Source organism: Heteronotia binoei, chromosome 10, assembly GCF_032191835.1.
Source record: "Heteronotia binoei isolate CCM8104 ecotype False Entrance Well chromosome 10, APGP_CSIRO_Hbin_v1, whole genome shotgun sequence".
NCBI classification, from domain to species: Eukaryota; Metazoa; Chordata; class Lepidosauria; order Squamata; family Gekkonidae; genus Heteronotia; species Heteronotia binoei.
Window position 1 is genome coordinate 57,686,063 of NC_083232.1, and position 9,479 is coordinate 57,695,541.

At 41.0% G+C, this 9,479-nt stretch overlaps 1 non-coding gene across 1 annotated transcript; it reads right to left on the minus strand.

Moving 5' to 3' along the window:
* Positions 1 to 3,483: 3,483 nt before the first annotated feature.
* Positions 3,484 to 3,550, minus strand: TRNAT-UGU (transfer RNA threonine (anticodon UGU)). Its single transcript has one exon. It is a non-coding gene; the product is annotated as a tRNA-Thr (tRNA).
* Positions 3,551 to 9,479: the final 5,929 nt, after the last annotated feature.

Consider the following 9,479-nt stretch of genomic DNA (forward strand, 5'->3'; position numbering starts at 1 on the left):
TGGTGAGCAAAGATTGTAGTCATATGGTATGGACCATATATGGCATCAGGGGTTTCATCCCAAACACTTGAATCCAGCTTATTCTCTCTGCTAGAATGTTCAGAAGAGTGGTCTACTGAAGGAAGTGCCCTGCAGAATTTCAGTATCACATGCACAGGTGAGCAGCAAGAGATATTGCTGCTACCACTAAGGATAAGGAAACTCGATGTTGTGAATGTTTGGCTCAATGTATTAAATCAGACTTGAGCCAATTGCTAATTTGTACAGTTCAATACCAAACAGCTCAAACACTTGACAAACAGGTTTGTATTGGGTTTGTAAAAAAACTGCTTTTACAAACAGATTGGCAGCTATTAATGTTGCTAAGTACTACTTACATAAACAGCAAACAGTAGGATTTTTAAAAGCATGTTTTATTTATTATTGGTTTATATGAATCGTGACTGTCCATAGCTACTTTCACAGGGGGATGAGTCTGTGGCCTATTGTGGATGCACACCTTACTGCAGGTTTTCAGAGCAGTAAGCCTTTGTCTTTCAATTCTTGCCTGCCTTACACACCATTCTTTTTTCCTCCAGTGTATTTATTCTGCATGTACAATCTTAAAATGCATTTTTCTAAATTGGGGTGGAACGTCACTTGTGATGTGGGGGGTGGGGTGGGGTGGTGGCATCCAAAGTTTTTTTTTAAATAGCCAATTGCCCTATTGTACCTGCACAGTAGCATCCAGCAAGCACCTTCCATTTAAATCCTTGGGGTTCAGGTTTTGCACCTGCATTTTAGTGTTAATTAATTGAAGAATGAAAGGGAACAGAAGGAAATTGCAAGCAAAGGGGGGGGGGGAGCCCCTGTTGAAACTGACTAAACTTTTTTTTGAAACTGACAAGTGTGAGGTTTTGCCAGTTACTGATCCCAGTCAATTTAGCACATATAGAAATGGTCAGAAGTTTGTTGGAGATTGTTACAGAGCAATGTACCTTCATTCTACAAGGCCATTGCTGAGAATGGGGTAACTTGCAAAGAGAACTAATAATATACCAAGCAAAAATGTGTGCAAGCTAAAGCCAGCCCCTGTCCCTTAAGGTTCCCAGGGTTAGGTGTTTAACACAGAGAGTCTTCTTTAGGCGCTCAAGGTCATCTGGCCAGAGCCAGATGTTGCCATGTCTACCAGATAATAATTCCACTACTAAAGTCCTCCTGCACATCTTGTGAAAAGTTACAGCAAGCAAAATCCCAATGGAAGCAAAATTAGATACATGTTTGAGCAAGGGAGAAAATGAACATACAAACCAGACTATAATGATATAATAAGGTTACAATGGGATGTGAACACAACACAATACAGTGCCACCACCTGACACTGACCTAAACTGACAGAGAACCTGACAACCAGCTACAAAGCCCCATTTTCCATACTGCAAAGCATTCTCTGCTGTGTTATCTGCCACTGTGAAAAATGGGAGAGTCACATAATCTCAAAATATCAGGGAACATTTTCCCCCATTGTGGATGCTGCCATTTGCCTCCTCTTCAATCCCCCTTTCAAGTCAGTACCAGCAGGGAACTAAACCTCCTGCAGCTCCTTTTAAACCCCTCTCCCCATCATTTTATTATTTTTATTTAGTGATCCAAGACTAGTGATAGTTTCATATCACTAGACTCATACCGCTTGTAAAAAAAAATAATTTTAAAATGAGGGGAAGTGCAATTTGCACACTGATGAAAGGAAGAGGATGGTAGAAGGTGCAGAGTGGGCAGAACAACCTCAATGTGGGTGGGGGAGTGATCTTTGAGGAGCGGCAAAAGGGCAGATGGAATCTGAGGGAATCTGTACACTTTTGAATTACCTTCTGCTTGGAAACGAAACAAAGGGAAAATCAGCACAAAGCACTCTCAGGGCATTTTCACACTGACCTTAATCGGCAGCGACGTCCCTCTTCACCGCGCAGGATCTGCGCGGATTTTGCACCAATTGCTGCGGAGCACCCGGAAGAGCCGCAAAGTCCCGCGGCTTTTGCGGTGCAAATGGAAACCACCAAAAACCAGTTTCCATTTGCGCCACAAAAGCCGCGGGACTTTGCAGCTCTTCCGGGTGCTCCGCAGCAATTGGTGCGAAATCCACGCAGATCCTGCACGGTGAAGAGGGACGTCGCTGCTGATTAAGGTCAGTGCGAAAACGCCCAATGATAAACTAGAGAAACAGTGACCAGAAAGTGAACAGAGTGCAGAAGGGAGGAAAATCAATGCAGAATGACAAAGAAAACCTGACATACATGCACAGTGAATGCAAGGGAAAACATCCATGCATAACAGTCTTCTGTTTAGCTGTCTTGGCCACTGCAAATATCTCAGCATTGGAGCATTTGCCACAGCAGTTTTCTCTGTACTTTTCTTGCTTCATCCTCCCATAACTGCCTCTTTCTCTCAATCACTGGAAGGGGTTTTATTGGTTACTTTTTTATTTAAAACTCCCCATCAACTGGTAGAATGCAACTTTGAAATAACATTCTAATGATTTGCTGCCATGACCGCCTAGCTGCTCTGAATCCCCAGCTTTTGTTTTAAAATAGAGAGTAAGTATAGTCTCTAGCCCTTTTCACTCCAGAATATCTCTGCAGTGAGAAGGGTTAGAGACTAATCTTTATTCCTTCTAATGTGAAAACCAAGAATTCAAAGAATGTCCTTTCACCTGCTGAACATGTTCAACGTGAAGTTTGCATCTGTAGTCTTGACAGTTGTACATAGAGTAAGAGCTCTATGAAGTGTGAGGTAGGCTCGTTGTATACCTGAGTAAGGACTTTTCAGTAGGGGTGGATGCAGCCAGCATCATGTCTAACTTAGTATGACAATAATTTTACATTCATATAATAGGTACAATGCAGCAGGCCCTGCTATGATTGTGCAACAGCAAAGCACCTACAGATTCTAGTTAAGCACTGTTTGCAACCCACTTGGCATGTAACCATGTGTTGCAAGTGCCCCTCCTGAAGGTTATGTCCTTGTACAAATAAATTCCTCGGTTGCCACCATCAATACTGAGCAAATGCTGATTTGGAATGGGGAACGGGGAGGGGGCGGGGGGGGGGAGAGAATCATGAAAAAATATATCTAATCCAAATGCACTCACAATTTTGGTGATTGTTTAAGTGGCGTGCAACATGGGATGAAATTGTTTGCCTCTTCAAAATGAGGGCAGAAACAACTGGTCTGATCCAGTTTCATGGCATCATCAGGAAACCTACTCAACAGTAAAGCCAATACTCACTGTAATGCTGTCACATAGCCAGATCTTACCGGCAATACAATGGCACTAGGGATGGGCACAAACTGGCTCATGAGCCAGAATTTGAACATATGAAGCTGCCTTATACTGAATCAGACCCTCAGTCCATTGAAGTCAGTATTGTCTACTCAGACTGGCAGCGGCTTTCCAGGGTCTCAAGCTAAGGTTTTTCGCGCCTATTTGCCTGGACCCTTTTTAGTTGGAGATGCCAGGGATTGAATCTGGGACCTTCTGCTTACAAAGCAGATGCTCTACCACTGAGCCACCGTCCCTCCCTATTTGGGCTGAACTTGGACTGGTTCAGAGCTTGGGAACCTTTGTTCGAGGAAGACACCATTGGGGTTGGTTTGGGGTCCAGCTCATGGGCCTCCCTGAACCTTGAACTGAACTGCCCTTTTTGGATTCATGCCCATCCTTAGATGGTGCAAAACAATCATGCTAAATGATAGTTTGTTGGCTGGGATTGACTTAGGAAGAAGTCCCAGTTTTGATCTTGTTTTTGTTTGGTGAATGACTTTAAAGCTATGGGTTGTGTAAGAAACAGCTGTAAACTCTGATAAACACTAAAAAAGCAATGAAGGGGGATTTTCATGAAATTCTTCACCTTTCAAAAACCCATTTCACAGTCAAAAGGTCCATGAGCTAAAACATGGCATGTTATTTTCATTGCTTTTCCTTGAATTGTCTGTCATCACATGTTTGGGGCATGGATGTTTTCCTGGTTGTTATTTTGTAATAACTTGAATGAGAGAACTTGGTGAACTAGCTATAGGAATCTGTATACATTGAAAAAAGTGAACTGTTGGCTATCCAACATAAAGAGCCAGAGTTCAATCAGGCAACATTATAGCAGGAAACCCACAGGTCATAGCCTCACCCTCTTCTGCCTGGGAAAGAACTCCCTTGCCACAAGCCTTTGCAAAAAGCAATACTTTCTGAATAACCAAAATTTTCTTTTGATTCTTGAGCTGACTAAACTCCTGGACTCTGTCCACCAGGACCTTAAAACCAATTGAAATTGACCTGAGCTTATCCTTAATCACTGACCTTGCCTTTGGCTGCATCCAAATTATGCTATCGTCAGACTATAACTATAATTCACAATTGGATTATCCTGAGTGGGCAAGCTAATCCACTTGCAAATGATCACTATAACGTAACAATAGCACAACATCCAATGATGTATGAGTGCGGCATTTGTCAGGAGTCCTGATTTTTCAAAAATAATACCTGGCCTGGCTTTCTTCTTTCAATGTCAAGATGCATTTTTTCATGTCTACAAAACAGATTGTATAGACATTTTAAGATATCAATGGAAGTATCCAAATCAGAATTTGGGCTTTCCTTCTGGAAGAAGTTCTTCAAGCAGTGAAAATTTACCAGATGCAGTGAACTTCTTCTACTAAACTTCTGTTAGTCAAAGAGTTGTTTGAGAAATATATCTCGGCGGGGGCGGGGGGAGGAATCCATAACTGAGCAAATAAATCATGGTCATGTCTTTATCTTTATGTCTGCATGTTTATCAAGGATACACATGATCAGGTAGACAAAAACAATGGTTCCCAACCTTTTTGATGTAGTGAACCACAAGTCCAAATTTGCTTGGTGCAGTGACTCATCCAGGTCAGGCACCTATGCAAACTATGACCATGGTGCCCATCTAGCCCAGCATTTCATTTTCTACAGTGGCCAACCAGATGTTTTTCAGAAGCCAACAAAAATCATATCCTACTAGGAACTCCAAGCAAGTGACATTCTGAAGTTCACAGTCCCTGCATATGGAGGTTACAGTCTAGCCTTTGACCATCCTTTTCTTCTCCACTATTCTTAGTGTTGTACCAACCATGGTACAAAGCTGTGAAAGCACTCCTAGTTTCCACCTGAATTCAGAAGACAGACCTTTTACCTTACCATTTACCACCATGCATGAAAGGGTAGATGCTAGTCAACAGCTGTTTGCCCAAACTGCTTAATGCTAAGCATTGTGCCACCTTTAACCACCTCCAGAGTATACTTTCATCGGGGTCTGTGTTTCAGCAAGAAGTAAGATTTAACCCATACATTCCTGATTGTATGAGTAGGGAAATTAAGGGAGACCTTTTAATTTTACAGCAATCAAGTCCATCAATAAACATGTCATTTATGGGTAAGAAGGCAAAGAAAAATCAAAGAGTTATCTTTTCCAGGTGCTGAGTTCACAAGACACCTCCTGAGGTCAACTACCTGACAGCAGGGACTTCTATCGGTTGTCTCTGCCAGCTGAGCCAGAGTGGAATTTGTGAAGGTGGTGGTGGTTAGGAGATATGGGGAAATGGCTGATGGTGGTAAAGGGGTTGGCAACAAGGAACTCATTATAGTATATCTCCTGTGACATTTAGGGGGCACTGAGGCCCTGTAGCAGGCTGAGCAAGAGGTTGGGTTATTGCAGGAGCAGCACCACCAAAATGGAGCCCACATGCATCTTCTTCTGTTTTCTCCGTGTCCTGCTAAGCAGCTCCCGAGCTCTCTCCAGCCTGTTTTTCCTTCTTTCTCTTATTACCATACAATTAATAGTTGCTGGATGGTTTTTTTCCTCCTCATTATTCGTCACAAAGAGTGGGGGAAGTAAGAATGTGAAAAGTTGGCAGGCAAGAAGCCAGAAAGAGAGCAATGCCAAGGATAGTGGTGGCCATTAGGGAGGACTGGGATGTGACCCACTTTCAGAGGCTTTGTGACTCACTTATGGGTTCCAACCCTCAGGTTGGGAAACATTGAGCTAGAATATTTAACCTATGAGATTTCCTAAATCTCTTTTTGCTATACAGATGGTTCTTTAAGAAGGTTCTCAGTCTGAAATATGGATCTTAACTATTTGTTTGGCACCTGCAAATTAGAGACCATCAAAGCAGAAAGGGGAAAAAATCAACATAAATATGTTGAGCCTCACAATTAAGAAAGGCTTCTGATAGTGATTTGTCTTCTTCCAGACGTATATTTGTTCTGGGCTTGATGCTCAGTCTGGGGATTATTCCTCATTTCTAAGGGACCTTTACCCAGGTGCAATGGATCGTTTCAATTATGGTGATCACAGAGAAAACAAACTCCAGTTGTTTCATCTGATTGAACTTGTCTTTGAGTCATTGGGGGAGTGGAATTACTCCATCATCATCTAAAACCCTTCGTGTTTTACTCCAAGCGCTTGTCAGGAAAGAAAACAAAGAGGTTATCATTTTTGCTTCTTTCAAAAGCAATAAATCTTACAGTGCGGTTGGTCTCTTATTTCTGAAGAATCATTTAAATTAACTGTTGTCCTAAGACATGTTTGGATTTCATGGCTTGGGTTTTCAATAAAGTTAAATGTTATTTGGTAGCATATTTCAATTAATTAAATAGTTAAAGATTAATAAAAATGCACAGTTCAGAAAAATGCATGCATAAATCTCACTGGTTTTAGAGGATTTTACCTTCATGTAAAAGGATTTTATCTTCATGATTTCAGTGGATTTTACCTTCATTGGGAGCAATTCTAATCAGGTTTACTCAGAAGATAGTCCCATGTGACTCAGTGGGACACTTCCTTAAGACTGGAGTCTTGGTATGTAAATGTCTTTGAATCCAATGGGATTTACACCTAAATAATTGTTCAGGACTATGAGGTTTAGATATAACTCTACTCTGAAAAAATCTGGGGTTTTTTTTGGCAAAGTAATTGCGGCAGCTACAGTATTGACAATGAATTAATTATAAAAACCACAGGAATGTAGTGTGTATTGCATACAGGGCAGAAATTAGAACTACAGTTAATTCTTAGGATTCACTGTAGAGGGCGCTGTTGATATTATCTAATGATTATGAACTTTAGAGAAGTCTGCTGTAAGCAAGAAAAAGGGCAGAACTGTTTTCATGGACTTGTAACATTTGTTTTCTTCCAGATTTGATATTGTTTCAAAATGGAAACATTTGAGAGTCCTTTCTGCCTTAGCTTATTCTTTTGTTATAGACACTGAAAAATGTGTTAACCAATGAAAGGGTAAAGATTTGGTTTTTTTATCTAGAATAAATTTTGCATCCAGTGGCATCTTTAATATTAACAAAAGTTTATTTAATGTATGAGCTGAAAGCATAGAAAGCTGAAAGCTCATACCTAGAATATATTGTTGCTGGTTTTTAAGGTGCCTCTGGACTCAAAATTTGTCTTACTGCATCAGAACAACATGGCTGCCCGCTTGGATCTATCTTTTAAAAATTTGAGTAGCTTCTTACATAGCAGTTTGATGCTGCATATGCATGTGTTAAATGATCTAAACTTTATAACCCACACAACTTTATTTGGGCAAGTTCCCCCCCCCCTTTAAAATCCAGACATTTGCGTTGCATAACATCCTTTCTGCACTTTCTTGCTGCACTTTTTTTGCGGTTCTGTAGCTGTAACAGGATCCTGGTGGCATGCATGGATTAAGAAAATAAGAAAATCTCAACCAGATTTCTTTGCCAGGAAAAGCATTCCCTGCTAAGTCTCTGTCCCACAGGTGGTCAGTTGCAAAGAAGTCCTTTGAAGCACTGTGTTGAAGATGGAATCTGGACAGCTGCAGCATTTTCATACCTGTACAGTATCAGCCCGAGTTCTAACTTCTGCATCTTCTTCAGGTCAATGTGCTGGCTGTTCTTAAAGCTTTTCAGAATTTGGGAAGTGTGTGTGTCTAAGTGCAACAGTGGATATACAGTAAATGCTGTCATGATATGGCCTCTTCCTCCCCCCCACCCCTCCGCTATGTGTGTACACTGTAGGAAGCTACACTGGGAGCCAGCTGACCGCCAGGGTTTTTTTTTTGTAGCAGGAACTCCTTTGCATATTAGGCCACACACCCCTGATGTAGCCAATTCTCCTGGAACTTCCAGTAGGCTCTGTACTAAGAACCCTGTAAGCCCTTGGATGAGTTCCTGCTACAAAAAAACCCCTGTTGACTGCCATGCTTGATCTTTGATGGGTGGCTGCTGTCCTGCAGGAACATCATAAGCATCCATGCACAATGCATTTCTAGGTAAAGATCTGTTTCAAACTGTTATTTTCATCACATTTTTTTCCTGGGACCATAGTGTGGATGCACAAGGGGAAAAAAGGTATATGTGCAATTCCTCTTGCACAAGCAATAGTGAAAGAGCTGAAGCAACACAGTGTTTGAATAAAATCACAAAATAATAATGTGCAGATGGAGCAACAGAATGTACAATGGATTGTGTGCAAGATTTGATTTGATTATGAAATTGTTTCAGGAGAAATACCTAATTATATGATTCGTACTAATGAAAAAGATAGTGGGGATACAAATACTTTCACAAGCAGACAGAATAAAGTTAGAGTCAAGTGGCATCTTTAAGACTAACAACATTTTATTCAAGCGATGAGCTTTTGTGTGCATGCACACTTCCTCAGATATAAACTAAAGAAAATCATTCAGATTTATAGACAGAGGCTGAACAGCCAAATTAGCATATGACATGATGAAGTTCTTCGGAGACAAAACAGGAATAACTAGTTAAGTGTATAGGGTTGACGGCTGTATGGATTTAATTAAGGGGGAACAACAGCCAGTTGTTCCCCCTTAATTAATCAAATGAGAGCCAGTTTGGTGTAGTAGTTAAGTGTGTGGACTCTTATCTAGGAGAACTGGGTTTGATTCCCCACTCCTCCACTGGCACCTTCTGGAATTGCCTTGGGTTAGCATAGCTATTGCAGGACTTGTCCTTGAAAGGGCAGCTGCTGTGAGCTGCTGCTCAGTCCCACCCACCTCACAAGGTGTCTATTGTGGAGGGAGAAGACATAGGGGATTGTAAGCTGCTCTGAGTCTCTGATTCAGGGAGAAGGGCGGGGTATAAATCTGCAATTTAAAAAAAAACAGTTTAAGCAGTAAATATATCAAACTAAGAAAGAGAATCCTTTCTAATCATGGGAAGTTAACTGAGACTCCTTTACAACTCTCTGTTCATCTCCTCTCAAGCATGAGGGTAACAAACTGCATTTTTTCCTTTTGATGGGGTGGGGTGCAGTGTTCTGTAGGGAAATATATTTCAGATTTCATTGCATTTCATTACAATCACTATCTGTTGTTCTAAATGCAATATTGTTTATAAATGTATTGTCAGAAAAATCTATCCCTATATATTGCATTGCATTACAAACAGTATTCTAATATATTATTCCAGAAAAAAAGAAATG